Below are 21,901 nucleotides of genomic sequence, written 5' to 3'. Positions count from 1 at the left end.
ATCCAGGAATATATAGGGGGTAATAGTATATAAGAGACTACATCCAGGAATATATAGGGGGTAATAGTATATAAGAGACTACATCCAGGAATATATAGGGGGTAATAGTATATAAGGGACTACATCCAGGAATATATAGGGGTAATAGTATATAAGGGACTACATCCAGGAATATATAGGGATAATAGTATATAAGGGACTACATCCAGGAATATATAGGGGGTAATAGTATATAAGAGACTACATCCAGGAATATATAGGGGGTAATAGTATATAAGGGACTACATCCAGGAATATATAGGGGGTAATAGTATATAAGAGACTACATCCAGGAATATATAGGGGGTAATAGTATATAAGGGACTACATCCAGGAATATATAGGGGGTAATAGTATATAAGAGACTACATCCAGGAATATATAGGGGGTAATAGTATATAAGAGACTACATCCAGGAATATATAGGGGTAATAGTATATACGGGACTACATCCAGGAATATATAGGGGGTAATAGTATATAAGGGACTACATCCAGGAATATATAGGGGGTAATAGTATATAAGGGACTACATCCAGGAATATATAGGGGGTAATACTATATAGGGGACTACATCCAGGAATATATAGGGGTAATAGTATATAAGGGACTACATCCAGGAATATATAGGGGGTAATAGTATATAAGGGACTACATCCAGGAATATATAGGGGGTAATAGTATATAGGGGACTACATCCAGGAATATATAGGGGTAATAGTATATAAGGGACTACATCCAGGAATATATAGGGGTAATAGTATATAAGGGACTACATCCAGGAATATATAGGGGGTAATAGTATATAAGAGACTACATCCAGGAATATATAGGGGATAATAGTATATAAGGGACTACATCCAGGAATATATAGGGGTAATAGTATATAGGGGACTACATCCAGGAATATATAGGGGGTAATAGTATATAAGGGACTACATCCAGGAATATATAGGGGTAATAGTATATAAGGGACTACATCCAGAAATATATGGGGGTAATAGTATTATAAGTGATAACCAGCAGGGTGTTACTAAGGACAGAAGCTGTCAAACCAACCTGATATGTTTCTATGAAGAGGTAAGTAGAAGCCTGGATGGCGGCGCGGCTGTGGATATCGTGTACCTGGATTTTGCAGAAGCGTGTGACACAGTTCCTCATGGACGTCTGATGGGTAAGTTAAAGTCTATCAGTTTGGAAAGTTTAATGTGTAACTGGATTGAAAACTGGCTTAATAATGGTCCCCAGAGAGTGGTGGTCAATGATTCCTACTCCGAATGGTCCCCGGTAATAAGTGGTGTACCCCAAGGGTCAGTACTGGGCCCTCTTCTGTTTAACTTGTTTATTAATGATATTGAGAATGGAATTAACAGCAATGTTTCTATCTTTGCAGATGACACCAAGCTTTGTAGTACAGTACAGTCTATGGAGGATAGGCAGATGTTACAGGCTTTGTAGTACAGTACAGTCTATGGAGGATGTGCAGATGTTACAGGCTTTGTAGTACAGTACAGCCTATGGAGGATGTGCAGATGTTACAGGCTTTGTAGTACAGTACAGTCTATGGAGGATGTGCAGATGTTACAGGCTGTGTAGTACAGTACAGTCTATGGAGGATGTGCAGATGTTACAGGCTTTGTAGTACAGTACAGTCTATGGAGGATGTGCAGATGTTACAGGCTTTGTAGTACAGTACAGTCTATGGAGGATGTGCAGATGTTACAGGCTTTGTAGTACAGTACAGCCTATGGAGGATGTGCAGATGTTACAGGCTTTGTAGTACAGTACAGTCTATGGAGGATGTGCAGATGTTACAGGCTGTGTAGTACAGTACAGTCTATGCAGGATGTGCAGATGTTACAGGCTGTGTAGTACAGTCTATGGAGGATGTGCAGATGTTACAGGCTTTGTAGTACAGTACAGTCTATGGAGGATGGGCAGATGTTACAGGCTTTGTAGTACAGTACAGTCTATGGAGGATGGGCAGATGTTACAGGCTGTGTAGTACAGTACAGTCTATGGAGGATGTGCAGATGTTACAGGCTTTGTAGTACAGTACAGTCTATGGAAGATGTGCAGATGTTACAGGCTTTGTAGTACAGTACAGTCTACGGAAGATGTGCAGATGTACAGTACAGTCTATGGAAGATGTGCAGATGTTACAGGCTTTGTAGTACATTACAGTCTATGGAGGATGTGCAGATGTTACAGGCTTTGTAGTACAGTACAGTCTATGGAGGATGTGCAGATGTTACAGGATGTGTAGTACAGTACAGTCTATGGAGGATGTGCAGATGTTACAGGCTTTGTAGTACAGTACAGTCTATGGAGGATGTGCAGATGTTACAGGCTTTGTAGTACAGTACAGTCTATGGAGGATGTGCAGATGTTACAGGATGTGTAGTACAGTACAGTCTATGGAGGATGTGCAGATGTTACAGGCTTTGTAGTACAGTACAGTCTATGGAGGATGTGCAGATGTTACAGGATGTGTAGTACAGTACAGTCTATGGAGGATGTGCAGATGTTACAGGCTTTGTAGTACAGTACAGTCTATGGAAGATGTGCAGATGTTACAGGCTTTGTAGTACAGTACAGTCTATGGAAGATGTGCAGATGTAACAGGCTTTGTAGTACAGTACAGTCTATGGAGGATGTGCAGATGTTACAGGCTTTGTAGTACAGTACAGTCTATGGAGGATTTGCAGATGTTACAGGCTTTGTAGTACAGTCTATGGAGGATGTGCAGATGTTACAGGCTTTGTAGTACAGTCTATGGAGGATGTGCAGATGTTACAGGCTTTGTAGTACAGTACAGTCTATGGAGGATGTGCAGATGTTATAGGCTTTGTAGTACAGTACAGTCTATGGAGGATGTGCAGGTGTTACAGGCTTTGTAGTACATTACAGTCTATGGAGGATGTGCAGATGTTACAGGCTTTGTAGTACAGTACAGTCTATGGAAGATGTGCAGATGTTACAGGCTTTGTAGTACAGTACAGTCTATGGAAGATGTGCAGATGTTACAGGCTTTGTAGTACAGTCTATGGAGGATGTGCAGATGTTACAGGCTTTGTAGTACAGTCTATGGAGGATGTGCAGATGTTACAGGCTTTGTAGTACAGTCTATGGAGGATGTGCAGATGTTACAGGCTTTGTAGTACAGTACAGTCTATGGAGGATGTGCAGATGTTACAGGCTTTGTAGTACAGTACAGTCTATGGAGGATGTGCAGATGTTACAGGCTTTGTAGTACAGTACAGTCTATGGAGGATGTGCAGATGTTACAGGCTTTGTAGTACAGTCTATGGAGGATGTGCAGATGTTACAGGCTTTGTAGTACAGTCTATGGAGGATGTGCAGATGTTACAGGCTGTGTAGTACAGTACAGTCTATGGAGGATGTGCAGATGTTACAGGCTGTGTAGTACAGTACAGTCTATGGAGGATGTGCAGATGTTACAGGCTGTGTAGTTCAGTACAGTACAGGGAATGGAACATCTTAGTTATGAGGAGAGTTTATAGAATTACATGTGTTTAGTCTGGAGAAGAGACGGATAAGGGGAGATATGATTAATTTATTTATATGTATAGAACTTATCATCGCCCCTCCCCCTTCCCTGTATGTATAGTACTATCACCCCTCCCCCTTCCCTGTATGTATAGAGCCCATCACCCCTTCCCCTTCCCTGTATGTATAGTACTATCACCCCTCCCCCTTCCCTGTATGTATAGTACTATCACCCCTCCCCCTTCCCTGTATGTATAGTACTATCACCCCTCCCCCTTCCCTGTATGTATAGAACCTATCACCCCTCCCCCTTCCCTGTATGTATAGTACTATCACCCCTCCCCCTTCCCTGTATGTATAGTACTATCACCCCTCCCCCTTCCTGTATGTATAGTACTATCACCCCTCCCCCTTCCTGTATGTATAGTACTATCACCCCTCCCCCTTCCTGTATGTATAGTACTATCACCCCTCCCCCTTCCCTGTATGTATAGAGCCCATCACCCCTCCCCCTTCCCTGTATGTATAGTACTATCACCCCTCCCCCTTCCCTGTATGTATAGAGCCCATCACCCCTCCCCCTTCCCTGTATGTATAGTACTATCACCCCTCCCCCTTCCCTGTATGTATAGTACTATCACCCCTCCCCCTTCCCTGTATGTATAGAGCCCATCACCCCTCCCCCTTCTCTGTATGTATAGTACTATCACCCCTCCCCCTTCCCTGTATGTATAGTACTATCACCCCCTCCCCCTTCCTGTATGTATAGTACTATCACCCTGCCCCCTTCCCTGTATGTATAGTACTATCACCCCTCCCCCTTCCCTGTATGTATAGTACTATCACCCCTCCCCCTCCCCTGTATGTATAGTACTATCACCCCTCCCCCTCCCCTGTATGTATAGTACTATCACCCCTCCCCCTCCCCTGTATGTATAGTACTATCACCCCTTCCCTGTATGTATCGAGCCCATCACCCCTCCCCCTTCCTGTATGTATAGTACTATCACCCCTCCCCCTTCCCTGTATGTATAGAGCCCATCACCCCTCCCCCTTCCCTGTATGTATAGTACTATCACCCCTCCCCCTTCCCTGTATGTATAGTACTATCACCCCTCCCCCGTCACTGTATGTATAGACCCTATCACCCCTCCCCCTTCCCTGTATGTATAGTACTATCACCCCTCCCCCTTCCCTGTATGTATAGAGCCCATCACCCCTCCCCCTTCCCTGTATGTATAGTACTATCACCCCTCCCCCTTCCCTGTATGTATAGTACTATCACCCCTCCCCCTTCCCTGTATGTATAGAACTATCACCCCTCCCCCTTCCCTGTATGTATAGAGCCCATCACCCCTCCCCCTTCCCTGTATGTATAGTACTATCACCCCTCCCCCTTCCCTGTATGTATAGAGCCCATCACCCCTCCCCCTTCTCTGTATGTATAGTACTATCACCCCTCCCCCTTCCCTGTATGTATAGTACTATCACCCCTCCCCCTTCCCTGTATGTATAGTACTATCACCCCTCCCCCTCCCCTGTATGTATAGTACTATCACCCCTCCCCCTCCCCTGTATGTATAGTACTATCACCCCTCCCCCTTCCCGGTATGTATAGTACTATCACCCCTCCCCCTTCCCTGTATGTATAGTACTATCACCCCTCCCCCTTCCCTGTATGTATAGTACTATCACCCCTCCCCCTCCCCTGTATGTATAGAGCCTATCACCCCTCCCCCTCCCCTGTATGTATAGAGCCTATCACCCCTCCCCCTTCCTGTATGTATAGAGCCTATCACCCCTCCCCCTCCCTGTATGTATAGTACTATCACCCCTCCCCCTTCCTGTATGTATAGTACTATCACCCCTCCCCCTCCCTGTATGTATAGTACTATCACCCCTCCCCCTTACCTGTATGTATAGTACTATCACCCCTCCCCCTTCCCTGTATGTATAGTACTATCACCCCTCCCCCTTCCCTGTATGTATAGAGCCTATCACCCCTCCCCCTTCCCTGTATGTATAGTACTATCACCCCTCCCCTTTCCCTGTATGTATAGTACTATCACCCCTCCCCCTCCCCTGTATGTATAGAGCCTATCACCCCTCCCCTTTCCCTGTATGTATAGTACTATCACCCCTCCCCCTCCCCTGTATGTATAGTACTATCACCCCTCCCCCTCCCCTGTATGTATAGTACTATCACCCCTTCCCTGTATGTATCGAGCCCATCACCCCTCCCCCTTCCCTGTATGTATAGTACTATCACCCCTCCCCTGTATGTATAGTACTATCACCCCTCCCCCTTACCTGTATGTATAGTACTATCACCCCTCCCCCTTCCCTGTATGTATAGTACTATCACCCCTCCCCCTTCCCTGTATGTATAGTACTATCACCCCTCCCCCTCCCCTGTATGTATAGTACTATCACCCCTCCCCCTTCCCTGTATGTATAGTACTATCACCCCTCCCCTTTCCCTGTATGTATAGTACTATCACCCCTCCCCCTTCCCTGTATGTATAGTACTATCACCCCTCCCCCTTCCCTGTATGTATAGTACTATCACCCCTCCCCCTCCCCTGTATGTATAGTACTATCACCCCTCCCCCTTCCTGTATGTATAGTACTATCACCCCTCCCCCTTCCCTGTATGTATAGTACTATCACCCCTCCCCCTTCCCTGTATGTATAGTACTATCACCCCTCCCCTTTCCCTGTATGTATAGTACTATCACCCCTCCCCTTTCCCTGTATGTATAGTACTATCACCCCTCCCCCTTCCCTGTATGTATAGTACTATCACCCCTCCCCCTTCCCTGTATGTATAGTACTATCACCCCTCCCCTTTCCCTGTATGTATAGAGCCTATCACCCCTCCCCCTCCCCTGTATGTATAGTACTATCACCCCTCCCCCTTCCCTGTATGTATAGTACTATCACCCCTCCCCCTTCCCTGTATGTATAGTACTATCACCCCTCCCCCTTCCCTGTATGTATAGTACTATCACCCCTCCCCCTTCCTCTATGTATAGTACTATCACCCCTCCCCCTTCCCTGTATGTATAGTACTATCACCCCTCCCCCTTCCCTGTATGTATAGTACTATCACCCCTCCCCTGTATGTATAGTACTATCACCCCTCCCCCTTCTCTGTATGTATAGTACTATCACCCCTCCCCCTTCCCTGTATGTATAGTACTATCACCCCTCCCCCTTCCCTGTATGTATAGAGCCTATCACCCCTCCCCCTCCCCTGTATGTATAGTACTATCACCCCTCCCCCTTCCCTGTATGTATAGCGCCCATCACCCCTCCCCCTCCCCTGTATGTATAGTACTATCACCCCTCCCCCTTCCCTGTATGTATAGTACTATCACCCCTCCCCCTTCCTGTATGTATTGTACTATCACCCCTCCCCCTTCCCTATCACCCCTCCCCCTTCCCTATCACCCCTCCCCCTTCCCTGTATGTATAGTACTATCACCCCTCCCCCTTCCTGTATGTATTGTACTATCACCCCTCCCCCTTCCCTATCACCCCTCCCCCTTCCCTATCACCCCTCCCCCTTCCCTGTATGTATTGTACTATCACCCCTCCCCCTTCCCTATCACCCCTCCCCCTTCCCTATCACCCCTCCCCCTTCCCTGTATGTATTGTACTATCACCCCTCCCCCTTCCCTATCACCCCTCCCCCTTCCCTATCACCCCTCCCCCTTCCCTGTATGTATAGTACTATCACCCCTCCCCCTCCTTGGTTGAACTTGATGGACATGCGTTTTTTTTCATCCGTATTAACTATATAATAATTTGCTTGGGAAAATCTCTGGTTACATAAGAAAGCTGTAATACAAAGACTGTCCATAAGATGGCAGCACAGCTCTAGCTGCCACCGGCTTGTGTAACCTGAAAGATGTCATCTATCATTGGACGTAGGTGTCTTCATGGTCTCCGGAAGAAAACAAAGGAGGAGGCTGGCAGCGCTGACCCTGGCGGGTAGTGAACCTTACAAGGAGGCGCCTACAGGAGGCGCTATAAGACAGTGTTCTTGCTTCTGGTGGAGGGCGGATTCATACTGGGCCCATTTGCCACATCGGACCGCTCTCGCTTTATGTCGTTATACACTTTGTGCTGCTTTAACCAATTGCTTCTGAGATTGTTATTTCCTGAAACGTTGTACATTATGTAAGTGATGAATATTGGTCAGAGAAGCGACTACTAAAATGCTTGTTACCCGACTATTCTCCAATGCTCGATTCAAGTAACAAACTCCATTAAAGTCAATGGGAGAGTCAAGCATTTTCTCCGGGGCCTCCTATTCGGCAAAGGGGGGATGTCTAGTGAAGCCGAAAACCTCCGAAAGTGATGGAAACCCCACAGCAATGGAACTGACCCAGTATGGGGAGCAGCAGGGGTGGTCCAAGCCCGACCCATGCGGGAGATGGAGAAGTGGTCGGGTGTGAGACGCTCTAAATGAAAGACAACAATGACATATATTTATTGAATAATGCGTCCGGTGCACATGTAGGGCGGGAGGCGCACATTAATGCGTCCGGTGCACATGTAGGGCGGGAGGCACATTAATGCGTCCGGTGCACATGTAGGGCGGGAGGCACATTAATGCGTCCGGTGCACATGTAGGGCGGGAGGCACATTAATGCGTCCGGTGCACATGTAGGGCGGGAGGCACATTAATGCGTCCGGTGCACATGTAGGGCGGGAGGCACATTAATGCGTCCGGTGCACATGTAGGGTGGGAGGTGCACATTAATGCGTCCGGTGCACATGTAGGGCGGGAGGCACATTAATGCGTCCGGTGCACATGTAGGGCGGGAGGCACATTAATGCGTCCGGTGCACATGTAGGGCGGGAGGCACATTAATGCGTCCGGTGCACATGTAGGGCGGGAGGCACATTAATGCGTCCGGTGCACATGTAGGGCGGGAGGCGCACATTAATGCGTCCGGTGCACATGTAGGGCGGGAGGCACATTAATGCGTCCGGTGCACATGTAGGGCGGGAGGCACATTAATGCGTCCGGTGCACATGTAGGGCGGGAGGCGCACATTAATGCGTCCGGTGCACATGTAGGGCGGGAGGGCACATTAATGCGTCCGGTGCACATGTAGGGCGGGAGGCACATTAATGCGTCCGGTGCACATGTAGGGCGGGAGGCACATTAATGCGTCCGGTGCACATGTAGGGCGGGAGGCACATTAATGCGTCCGGTGCACATGTAGGGCGGGAGGCACATTAATGCGTCCGGTGCACATGTAGGGCGGGAGGCACATTAATGCGTCCGGTGCACATGTAGGGTGGGAGGTGCACATTAATGCGTCCGGTGCACATGTAGGGCGGGAGGCACATTAATGCGTCCGGTGCACATGTAGGGCGGGAGGCACATTAATGCGTCCGGTGCACATGTAGGGCGGGAGGCACATTAATGCGTCCGGTGCACATGTAGGGCGGGAGGCACATTAATGCGTCCGGTGCACATGTAGGGCGGGAGGCGCACATTAATGCGTCCGGTGCACATGTAGGGCGGGAGGCACATTAATGCGTCCGGTGCACATGTAGGGCGGGAGGCACATTAATGCGTCCGGTGCACATGTAGGGCGGGAGGCGCACATTAATGCGTCCGGTGCACATGTAGGGCGGGAGGCACATTAATGCGTCCGGTGCACATGTAGGGCGGGGAGGCACATTAATGCGTCCGGTGCACATGTAGGGCGGGAGGCACATTAATGCGTCCGGTGCACATGTAGGGCGGGAGGCACATTAATGCGTCCGGTGCACATGTAGGGCGGGAGGCGCACATTAATGCGTCCGGTGCACATGTAGGGCGGGAGGCACATTAATGCGTCCGGTGCACATGTAGGGCGGGAGGCACATTAATGCGTCCGGTGCACATGAAGGGCGGGAGGCACATTAATGCGTCCGGTGCACATGTAGGGCGGGAGGCACATTAATGCGTCCGGTGCACATGTAGGGCGGGAGGCGCACATTAATGCGTCCGGTGCACATGTAGGGCGGGAGGCACATTAATGCGTCCGGTGCACATGTAGGGCGGGAGGCACATTAATGCGTCCGGTGCACATGTAGGGCGGGAGGCACATTAATGCGTCCGGTGCACATGTAGGGCGGGAGGCGCACATTAATGCGTTCCGGTGCACATGTAGGGCGGGAGGCACATTAATGCGTCCGGTGCACATGTAGGGCGGGAGGCACATTAATGCGTCCGGTGCACATGAAGGGCGGGAGGCGCACATTAATGCGTCCGGTGCACATGAAGGGCGGGAGGCACATTAATGCGTCCGGTGCACATGTAGGGCGGGAGGCACATTAATGCGTCCGGTGCACATGTAGGGCGGGAGGCACATTAATGCGTCCGGTGCACATGTAGGGCGGGAGGCACATTAATGCGTCCGGTGCACATGTAGGGCGGGAGGCACATTAATGCGTCCGGTGCACATGTAGGGCGGGAGGCACATTAATGCGTCCGGTGCACATGTAGGGCGGGAGGCACATTAATGCGTCCGGTGCACATGTAGGGCGGGAGGCACATTAATGCGTTCGGTGCACATGTAGGGCGGGAGGCGCACATTAATGCGTCCGGTGCACATGTAGGGCGGGAGGCACATTAATGCGTCCGGTGCACATGTAGGGCGGGAGGCACATTAATGCGTCCGGTGCACATGTAGGGCGGGAGGCACATTAATGCGTCCGGTGCACATGTAGGGCGGGAGGCGCACATTAATGCGTCCGGTGCACATGAAGGGCGGGAGGCGCACATTAATGCGTCCGGTGCACATGTAGGGCGGGAGGCGCACATTAATGCGTCCGGTGCACATGTAGGGCGGGAGGCACATTAATGCGTCCGGTGCACATGTAGGGCGGGAGGCACATTAAAGCGTCCAGTGCACATGTAGGGCGGGAGGCGCACATTAATGCGTCCGGTGCACATGTAGGGCGGGAGGCGCACATTAATGCGTCCGGTGCACATGTAGGGCGGGAGGCACATTAATGCGTCCGGTGCACATGTAGGGCGGGAGGCACATTAATGCGTCCGGTGCACATGTAGGGCGGGAGGCGCACATTAATGCGTCCGGTGCACATGTAGGGCGGGAGGCGCACATTAATGCGTCCGGTGCACATGTAGGGCGGGAGGCGCACATGTAGGGCGGGAGGCGCACATGTAGGACGGGAGGTGCACATTAATGCGTCCGGTGCACATGTAGGGCGGGAGGCACATTAATGCGTCCGGTGCACATGTAGGGCGGGAGGCACATTAATGCGTCCGGTGCACATGTAGGACGGGAGGTGCACATTAATGCGTCCGGTGCACATGTAGGGCGGGAGGCACATTAATGCGTCCGGTGCACATGTAGGGCGGGAGGCACATTAATGCGTCCGGTGCACATGTAGGGCGGGAGGCACATTAATGCGTCCGGTGCACATGAAGGGCGGGAGGCACATTAATGCGTCCGGTGCACATGTAGGGCGGGTGGCACATTAATGCGTCCGGTGCACATGAAGGGCGGGAGGCACATTAATGCGTCCGGTGCACATGTAGGGCGGGTGGCACATTAATGCGTCCGGTGCACATGAAGGGCGGGAGGCACATTAATGCGTCCGGTGCACATGTAGGGCAGGAGGCGCACATTAATGCGTCCGGTGCACATGTAGGGCGGGAGGCGCACATTAATGCGTCCGGTGCACATGTAGGGCGGGAGGCGCACATTAATGCGTCCGGTGCACATGTAGGGCGGGAGGCGCACATTAATGCGTCCGGTGCACATGTAGGGCGGGAGGCGCACATTAATGCGTCCAGTGCACATGTAGGGCGGGAGGCGCACATTAATGCGTCCGATGCACATGTAGGGCGGGAGGCACATTAATGCGTCCGGTGCACATGTAGGGCGGGAGGCACATTAATGCGTCCGGTGCACATGTAGGGCGGGAGGCGCACATTAATGCGTCCGGTGCACATGTAGGGTGGGAGGCACATTAATGCGTCCGGTGCACATGTAGGGCAGGAGGCGCACATTAATGCGTCCGGTGCACATGTAGGGCGGGAGGCGCACATTAATGCGTCCGGTGCACATGTAGGGCAGGAGGCGCACATTAATGCGTCCGGTGCACATGTAGGGCGGGAGGCGCACATTAATGCGTCCGGTGCACATGTAGGGCGGGAGGCGCACATTAATGCGTCCAGTGCACATGTAGGGCGGGAGGCGCACATTAATGCGTCCGGTGCACATGTAGGGCGGGAGGCACATTAATGCGTCCGGTGCACATGTAGGGCGGGAGGCGCACATTAATGCGTCCGGTGCACATGTAGGGCGGGAGGCACATTAATGCGTCCGGTGCACATGTAGGGCGGGAGGCGCACATTAATGCGTCCGGTGCACATGTAGGGCGGGAGGCGCACAAATTATCACTCCCAATTAAGTGGAGCAGTGATAATAAATAATAATACAGTATTCTTAAGAGGCCATGGAATTTGGTGATGGTCCTCCTAAACATTGTGACCCCCATGAGTCCGGTGTGCTGCTTTACACTGGTGGAGAAGTCTAGTGAAATCCACACCTTAATAATCTTGTTAAACGTCAGCCTGTCGGCTTATTGGTGATGATACCCACCGCCCCGCAGCACTAAAAACCATCTGTGACAAGATGTTAGCTGCAGAGCAAGCCAGCACCTCCAAGGAGTAGAGCGCCAGTTCATGCCACGCGTCCACTCAATAGTGATCTGGGAGGACAGTGCTGCAGTCCACGATATACTCTCCCACCATCTTATCCCTCTGTGACATCCTAAGATGTGTACTGATGACTTTATCCTACTTGGGTACAATAAGTCCAAGTCCTCTGCTGCTAGAGTTGTCAGATAGGAAGATTTTGAGCAATTTATCCACCAGGACCTTGTTGTATACCTGGACTTGCGTACTCCTCTAGGGGAAGGAAATATATGAACAACTCCATTTACTTAGGGTCAAGAAAGGGGAACAGCCACCAATCCTAGCTGGCAAAAATCACAGTAACGCAAGGGTTGCGGGTAAGGAAGCCTAACATTACTTCTGCCATGTGCGCCAGACTGCAAACAAGCAACAATTCGCTGTCCTCACCCGGAGGATGACTCTCCATCTCATCAGGCCATCTGTGCCAAACAGATACCTGGATTTTTTTTTCATTACCTTGTTGGCGACGGCGTTAAGGTCCCAGAGATGCGATCTATTATTCACAATGCTGCCAGGTTCCCATGCTCACACTGGCGGATTATAATGTGGGCAGTTTGGGCAGCCGCCCGAGGCTCCGGGGGGGCCCATGCCACGCCACCCACATTATAATGCACTCTTGTGACCGCAAGCATTGTGTCGCTTGTGGTCACAAGAGTCTCCAGCTGCCTCCGGCTGATGCGCGACTGCCGGGGGTGTCCCGTCCTCTCCTCAGCAGCGCGCGCATCACACAGCTCCTAGTGCCGCCTGGGGCCCTGACTTCCGGTACTGAGAGCGCACGTACCAGAAGTCAGGGCCCAGGCGGCACTAGGAGCTGTGTGATGCGCGCGCTGCCGGGGAGAAGACCGGACACCCCTGGCAGCCACGCATCAGCCGGAGACTGCAGAAGGAGAGAGGATCGACGGGGGAACGCAGGGTAGGTGAGTTGTATTTTGTTATTTTTGTGTTATTTACTGACTGGGGGGCATCTATAAGGGGAGAAGAGGGGGGACCATCTATAAGGGGGGGGGGGGAGAGGGGGAGCATCTATAAGGGAGGGGGGAAGAGGGGGACCATCTATAAGGGAGGGGGGAAGAGGGGGACCATCTATAAGGGAGGGGGAAGAGGGGGACCATCTATAAGGAAGGGGGGAGAGGGGGACCATCTATAAGGGGGGGGAGAGGGGGACCATCTATAAGGGGGGGGAGGGGGACCATCTATAAGGGGGGGGGAGAGGGGGACCATCTATAAGGGAGGGGGAGAGGGGGACCATCTATAAGGGAGGGGGAGAGGGGGACCATCTATAAGGGAGGGGGGGGGAGAGGGGGACCATCTATAGAGGGGAAAGAGGGGGACCATCTATAAGGGGTGAAAGAGGGAGACCATCTATAAGGGGGGGGGGAGGGGGACCATCTATAAGGGGGGGGAGAGAGGGACCATCTATAAGGGGGGGGGGAAGAGGGGGACCATCTATAAGGGGGGGGGAAAGAGGGGGACCATCTATAAAGGGGGAAAGAGGGGGACCATCTATAAGGGGGGCGGGAAGAGGGGGACCATCTATAAGGGGGGAAGAGGGGGACCATCTATAAGGGGGGAAGAGGGGGACCATCTATAAGGGGGGGGGAGAGAGGGACCATCTATAAGGGGGGAGAGAGGGGGACCATCTATAAGGGGGGGAAGAGAGGGACCATCTATAAGGGAGGGGGGAGAGGGGGACCATCTATAGAGGGGAAAGAGAGGGACCATCTATAAGGGGGGGGAGGGGGACCATCTATAAGGGGGGGGGAGGGGGACCATCTATAAGGGGGGGGAGGGGGGACCATCTATAAGGGGGGGGGAGGGGGACCATCTATAAGGGGGGGGAGGGGGACCATCTATAAGGAAGGGGGGAGAGGGGGACCATCTATAAGGGGGGGGAAGAGGGGGACCATCTATAAGGGGGGGGGAGAGGGGGACCATCTATAAGGGAGGGGGAGAGGGGGACCATCTATAAGGGAGGGGGAGAGGGGGACCATCAATAAGGGAGGGGGAGAGGGGGACCATCTATAAGGGAGGGGGGGGAAGAGGGGGACCATCTATAGAGGGGAAAGAGGGGGACCATCTATAAGGGGTGAAAGAGGGAGACCATCTATAAGGGGGGGGGAGGGGGACCATCTATAAGGGGGGGGGAGAGGGGGACCATCTATAAGGGGGGGGAGAGGGGGACCATCTATAAGGGGGGGGAGAGGGGGACCATCTATAAGGGGGGGGAGAGGGGGACCATCTATAAGGGGGGGGAGAGGGGGACCATCTATAAGGGGGGGGGAAGAGGGGGGACTATCTATAAGGGGGGGGAGAGGGGGACCATCTATAAGGGGGGGGGAGAGGGGGACCATCTATAAGGGGGGGGAGAGGGGGATCATCTATAAGGGGGGGGGAGGGGGACCATCTATAAAGGGGGAAAGAGGGGGACCATCTATAAAGGGGGAAAGAGGGGGACCATCTATAAGGGGGGGGGAGGGGGACATCTATAAGGAAGGGGGGGAGAGGAGGACATCTATAAGGAAGGGGGGAGAGAGGGACTATCTATAAGGGGGGGGAGAGAGGGACCATCTATAAGGGGGGGGGAGGGGGACCATCTATAAGGGGGGGGGAAGAGGGGGACCAGCTATAAAGGGGGAAGAGGGGGACCATCTATAAGGGGGGGGGGGAAAGAGGGGGACCATCTATAAAGGGGGGGCAGAGGGGGACCATCTATAAGGGAGGGGGGAGAGAGGGACCATCTATAAGGGGGGAGAGAGGGGGACCATCTATAAGGGGGGGAAGAGAGGGACCATCTATAAGGGGGGAGAGGGGGACCATCTATAAGGGAGGGGGGAGGGGGGAGAGGGGGAGCATCTATAGAGGGGAAAGAGGGGGACCATCTATAAGGGGGGGGAGGGGGACCATCTATAAGGGGGGGGGGAGGGGGACCATCTATAAGGGGGGGGGGAGAGGGGGACCATCTATAAGGGGGGGGAGAGGGGGACCATCTATAAAGGGGGAGGAGGGGGACCATCTATAAAGGGGGAAAGAGGGGGACCATCTATAAAGGGGAAAAGAGGGGGACCATCTATAAGGGAGGGGAAGGAGGGGGACCATCTATAAAGGGGAAAGAGGGGGACCATCTATAAGGGGGGAAAGAGGGGGACCATCTATAAGGGGGGAAAGAGGGGGGACCAGCTATAAAGGGGGACCATCTCCTATAGGATCAGCACCCTCCTCTCCTGACATCCTCTGTGCTGCTGTGAACTCTCCTATAAGATCAGCACCCTCCTCTCCTGACATCCTCTGTGCTGCTGTGACCTCTCCTATAAGATCATCACCCTCCTCTCCTGACATCCTCTGTGCTGCTGTGACCTTGGGGCAACATCAGGGGACCAGGTGAGGTGGCAATATGTTTATTGGGGGCAGTGGAGGTGGGGTGGGCAATGCTTACTGGGGGTAGCAGCAAGGGACCAAACATTATGTTTATTGGGGCCAGCAGGGAGGGGAGGCAGGCAGTGGGGGGGGGGGGGGGGGGGCGCAGTAGCAGATTATAATGTGGGCGAATTGACTAAGGGGGGGGGGGGCAGGTTGGGTGGACAGCCCGGGGCCCAGGGTACATTTAATCCGCCACTGCGTGCGCAGCACTGTTTTGTTCATATGCAGCAGGGAGGCTGACTGGCAGACTGACGGACATGTTGCAGCTGGTACTTCCTGTCGGCTCTCTGCTGCACACAAACCCTGACCAACCCAATGTGGAGTTCCAGTGCACTGCCACAAGTCATAGAGCTGGCAAACCAAAGCGCTGCTGCAGTGTCCTCGGGCCGACCAATCGGGGGGGATCTTGTTTTTCGAAAACGCTGAACCACAAGGTTGAAGATGTGAGCCAGGCATGGCACTTGTCTGAGGTTACTGAACTGACGAGATGCCACAAGGTAACGGCCATTGTCACACACAACCATTCCGAATTCTAAAATAAGCCGCGAGAACCACAGATCAGTCTGCTGCTCGATATATTCTACAGGTCTGCAGCAGTCTGCTGCTCGATATATTCTACAGGTCTGCAGCAGTCTGCTGCTCGATATATTCTACAGGTCTGCAGCAGTCTGCTGCTCGATATATTCTACAGGTCTGCAGCAGTCTGCTGCTCGATATATTCTACAGGTCTGCAGCAGTCTGCTGCTCGATATATTCTACAGGTCTGCAGCAGTCTGCTGTTTTCTACCTCGTCTGAGCAGTTGCAGCAGTTTGATGCCACTTCCCTGCAGCAGTGCTCACAGATGATGATTGGGAAATGGAAGGGTGGGTGGAGAGGTTGGTGAAAGGGAAACAATCTGCTGGGGAAAACATGACCAAGGGAGGGTCCGCAATCCTCGGGGTTGGTAGGACGTGTGCTGACCCTGGGTCCAAATCTGTCCGTGCTGTCACCACAATCAGAGTGCAACCCTGGGATTTGTCTACCAGAAAGGGATATCACTAGTCAGAAAAAGAACTGTTCACAACTTTTGGTTATTGGTGCGTATACTACTGTCAGAAAAAAGTGTCGCACAGTATACAGCGGCATATACTCAGTCCCCACCACTAGACTTGCACTATGACCCTGGTTAGACTGTATAATATTAGTACTATAGTGTACAGCAGATTATTATTATTTTTTTATAGTTGTAAATAATTGACTAGTACTAGCTATATACCCATATACTATACTACTTGTAGGTATACACCTGGTACTCAACCCAAAATCTTTCCTATTAGAAACCTCTGACTTCCTGACATGTCGACGTCTATCCATGCCACCTGAAAGCATATTGGACACCATGGATGTGAACAGCCTCTACCCATCCATTGTACATAACCGAGGCCTTCATGGCACCCAGCTACTCCAGGGGAACTCGACCTCACGTTCCACACAACAGAAACAATTCTGCATGGATCTAATAGCATGGCTCTGCGATCGCCTTCTAAAATGTGGCTGCAGTTTTTTGCATTGATGCATAAAGTTGCTCTTATCGGAGCCATTTCGGTGCACTCTCAGATGTTGCCCAGTAGGCATGCCCGCTTTAAGGGTCCTTGGATGAAAGCTGCGCCAATAGACTCGATTATTTGTTGCTGTATCTTTGCGGTATGTATTTGTCTGGATATTATTGGCTTCATCGATTTATAGATCCAGGAAATATTTCTTCCTCCAATGTGAAGAACATAACTATCTGGTAACTGTTCAAGTGAGAGACAAATTGTATTAAAAAAGCTGATTTCTGATTCCCAGAAAATCAGAATGTCGTCAATGTAATGACCCAGGAGTTATCATCAGTGAAAACTATTCGGTCCTCCCACCGCCCTAACAAAAGATTTGTGAATGAGGGTGCAGAAATCGTGCCCATGGCGGTACCTTTCATTTGCCTGTAGATGGTACGGCTGAAAAGGAAGAAATTGTGTGTGAAAATAAACTGAAGTGATAGGATGAAAATATTGTCATTGTGATTGCGACCCTGGTGCTCAGAAAGTGGCCGACAGCTTCAATCCCCGAGTCGTGCTGAATCTTACTGAACAACGCTTCCACATCCACACTAACCAGTCTTTAGTGAGTGAACTGTGTCCGTTGTGTCTCTGAGGTAGGAGGACCTCCACAAACGCTTATAGAACTTCATCCATGTAATGGCTGCTTTCTTGGGTGAGATTATTGTTCCCTGATACAATAGGGCATCCCGGTCCCATCCACAGTCTTGTGGACCTTGGGTAAAGGGTAGAAAGTAGCAAGGGTCGGGTTAGAGTTCTTCATCTGTGATTAATTTTGTGTGTTTAGACTTCAACTCGGAGAAAAGTGGGTGTATCGCCAAGAATTTTTGGGGTCATATTTAGGCAAGTGGTCTTGTCCATAAGAACAATGTTGTCCCCTTTGTCTGAGGCCTTTATTATGACATCACTGTTATTCATCAGGTTCTCCAATACTACCCAAGCATCTTTCCATAAATTCTGCGGTATCCTTTGTCTTCTTTTACGTTTTCCCAGTTCAGTCAGATCAAGACTCCTCATATTCACAAATGTCTCTACATGGTGAGAGATACGGGGTACTGGCTCTTAGGTTTCACACTGGAGAATGGGGCCATTTTTGCATTGGGACCTGTTATATTTTCTTGTTCAAGTGACTCAGAGATCTATCGGTTTACGTCATTTATCCTGAGCACGCTGCCCATGGAGCAAAACTAGCCGCTAGATGCCTCCTGCATGCTCTTAAATCTGCCTATTGACTGCCTATTCAAGGGACGATACGGCCTGACGCCATATACCAATTAGCCTCCTGGCTGACTGCATTTAGCCTCTATATGTCATACAAGTTACTTTCTCTTGTTGCACAGCACCACCTAGTGGCCGTATTTTTTACTTTTTTGGTGCTACCACTTTTTTTTGCTTCTTTTTATGGTTATATTAAAAGTTATATTCTACTTCATCTATCTAAGCCGAGAGGGTCGGAAGAGGGGATTTTTTGATGCGCTTTTCAGGGGTCAGTATATACAGCGAGTACACAGGGAGCTGCAGTCGGTATATACAGTGAGTACACAGGGAGCCGCTGTCAGTATATACAGCGAGTACACAGGGAGCTGCTGTCGGTATATACAGCGAGTACACGGAGCCGCCGTCGGTATATACAGTGAGTACAGGGAGCCGCTGTCAGTATATACAGTGAGTACACAGGGGGCTGCTGTCAGTATATACAGTGAGTACACAGGGAGCTGCTGTCAGTATATACAGTGAGTACACAGGGAGCTGCTGTCGGTATATACAGTGAGTACACAGGGAGCTGCTGTCGGTTTATACAGTGAGTACAGGGAGCTGCTGTCGGTATATACAGTGAGTACACGGAGCCGCCGTCGGTATATACAGCGAGTACACAGGGAGCCGCCGTCGGTATATACAGCGAGCACACAGGGAGCCGCCGTCGGTATATACAGCGAGTACACAGGGAGCCGCCGTCGGTATATACAGCGAGTACACAGGGAGCTGCAGTCGGTATATACAGCGAGTACACAGGGAGCTTCTGTCAGTATATACATTGAGTACACAGGGAGCTGCTGTCAGTATATACAGTGAGTACACAGGGAGCTGCTGTCGGTATATACAGTGAGTACACAGGGAGCTGCTGTCAGTATATACAGTGAGTACAGGGAGCTGCTGTCAGTATATACAGTGAGTACAATATATAACGTAGGCAGCAAACATGGAGACCTGGGGCGAGCAGTGTTATTTGGCTCAGTTACACAATGCGCTCGCTAGCCCAGAGGTCACGTCATGGGAAAGAGGCGCGACTGACAGCCACAGCATTTTAAGCTTACCTGATACCGGCCTCTAACAGAACTAAAAAGTAAATAGAGCATGTACCTATGCTGTATGGGATGGTATTGTATTTTATGGTACAGTATGTATTGTATGGTTCTGTTCTGTATGGTATTGTCTTGTATGGTATTGTATTGTCTTGTATGGTTCTGTTCTGTATGGTATGGTATTGTTCTGTATGGTATTGTTCTGTATGGTATGGTATGGTATTGTTCTTTATGGTATTGTTCTGTATGGTTTGGTATGGTATTGTTCTGTATGGTATGGTATGGTATTGTTCTGTATGGTATGGTATTGTTCTGTATGGTATTGTTCTGTATGGTATGGATCTGTATGGTATGGTATGGTTTTGATTGGTTTGGATCTGTATTGTATGGTTCTGTATGGTTTTGTATTGTATGGTTTGGTTCTGTATGGTATGGCATGGATCTGTATGGTATGGTTTTGTAGTTTGGTTCTGTATGGTATTGTATTGTATGGTATGGTTCTGTATGGTATGGTTTTGTATTGTATGGTATGGTGCTGTATGGTATGGTGCTGTATTATATGGTATGGTGCTGTATTATATGGTATGGTGCTGTATTATATGGTATGGTGCTGTATTATATGGTATGGTTCTGTATTGTATGGTATGGTGCTGTATTATATGGTATGGTTCTGTATTGTATGGTATGGTGCTGTATTGTATGGTATGGTGCTGTATTGTATGGTATGGTTCTGTATTGTATGGTTCTGTATTGTATGGTATGGTTCTGTATTGTATGGTATGGTTCTGTATTATATGGTATGGTTCTGTATTATATGGTATGGTGCTGTATTGTATGGTATGGTGCTGTATTGTATGGTGCTGTATGGTATTGTATGGTTTTGTATTGTATGGTATGGTTCTGTATGGTATGGTGCTGTATGGTATTGTATGGTTTTGTATTGTATGGTATGGTTCTGTATGGTATGGTGCTGTATTGTATGGTATGGTTCTGTATGGTATGGTGCTGTATGGTATTGTATGGTTTTGTATTGTATGGTATGATTCTGTATGGTATGGTGCTGTATTATATGGTATGCTTCTGTATTGTATGGTTTGGTGCTGTATGGTATGGTTCTGTATTGTATGGTATTGTATTGTATGGTTTGGTGCTGTATGGTATGGTTCTGTATTGTATGGTATTGTATTGTATGGTTTGGTGCTGTATTGTATGGTTCTGTATTGTATGGTATTGTATGGTTCTGTATGGTATTGTATTGTATGGTATGGTTCTGTATTGTATGGTATGGTGCTGTATTGTATGGTGCTGTATGGTATTGTATGGTTTTGTATTGTATGGTATGGTATGGTGCTGTATTATATGGTATGCTTCTGTATTGTATGGTTTGGTGCTGTATGGTATGGTTCTGTATTGTATTGTATGGTTTGGTGCTGTATTGTATGGTTCTGTATTGTATGGTATTGTATGGTTCTGTATGGTATTGTATTGTATGGTATGGTATGGTTCTGTATGGTATGGTTTTGTATTGTATGGTTCTGTATGGTATTTTATGGTTCTGTATGGTATTTTATGGTTCTGTATGGTATTGTATTGTATGGTTCTGTATGGTATTGTATTGTATGGTTGTGTATGGTATGGTTTTGTAGTTTGGTGCTGTATGGTTTTGTATTGTATGGTATGGTGTTGTATTATATGGTATGGTTTTGTATTGTATGGTTCTGTATGGTTTTGTATTGTTTGGTTTTGCTCTGTATGGTTTTGTATTGTATGGTTCTGTATTGTATGGTTCTGTATGGTTTTGTATTGTATGGTTCTGTATGGTTTTGTATTGTATGGTTCTGTATGGTATTGTATTGTATGGTTCTGTATGGTATTGTATTGTATGGTTCTGTATGGTATTGTATTGTATGGTGCTGTATGGTATGGTTCTGTATGGTATTGTATTGTATGGTTCTGTATGGTATTGTATTGTATGGTTCTGTATGGTATTGTATTGTATGGTTCTGTATTGTATGGTTCTGTATGGTATTGTATTGTATGGTTCTGTATGGTATTGTATTGTATGGTGCTGTATGGTATGGTTCTGTATGGTTTTGTATTGTATGGTATGGTTCTGTATTGTATGGTTCTGTATGGTATTGTATGGTTCTGTAGGGTATTGTGTGCATACACAGGTATTTGTGGACATTAAACACATTAACATCTAAATAAAAGACACCCAATAACGTATGTAAAAATGTATTTATAGGTATTTTAAATATATTCATGTTCAGAATTTCTCTGAAACTTTTCAATGTTACAGGGATCGTCCCACAAAG

At 49.5% G+C, this 21,901-nt stretch overlaps 1 long non-coding RNA gene across 2 annotated transcripts in view; it reads left to right on the top strand.

Moving 5' to 3' along the window:
• Positions 1-17,693, top strand: part of LOC138793960 (uncharacterized) — a 117,078-nt gene extending 99,385 nt beyond the window's left edge. For both annotated transcript variants that reach the window (XR_011363378.1, XR_011363379.1), the window contains exon 5: positions 17,020-17,693. This is a non-coding gene — a long non-coding RNA (uncharacterized lncRNA). The remainder of the gene's footprint in view (positions 1-17,019) is intronic.
• The last annotated feature ends 4,208 nt before the right edge of the window (positions 17,694-21,901 follow it).

The sequence above is a fragment of the Dendropsophus ebraccatus genome, chromosome 5, assembly GCF_027789765.1.
Source record: "Dendropsophus ebraccatus isolate aDenEbr1 chromosome 5, aDenEbr1.pat, whole genome shotgun sequence".
NCBI classification, from domain to species: domain Eukaryota; kingdom Metazoa; phylum Chordata; class Amphibia; order Anura; family Hylidae; genus Dendropsophus; species Dendropsophus ebraccatus.
The sequence above is the reverse complement of the archived record's forward strand: the minus strand, read 5'-3'. Positions and strand labels throughout refer to the sequence as shown.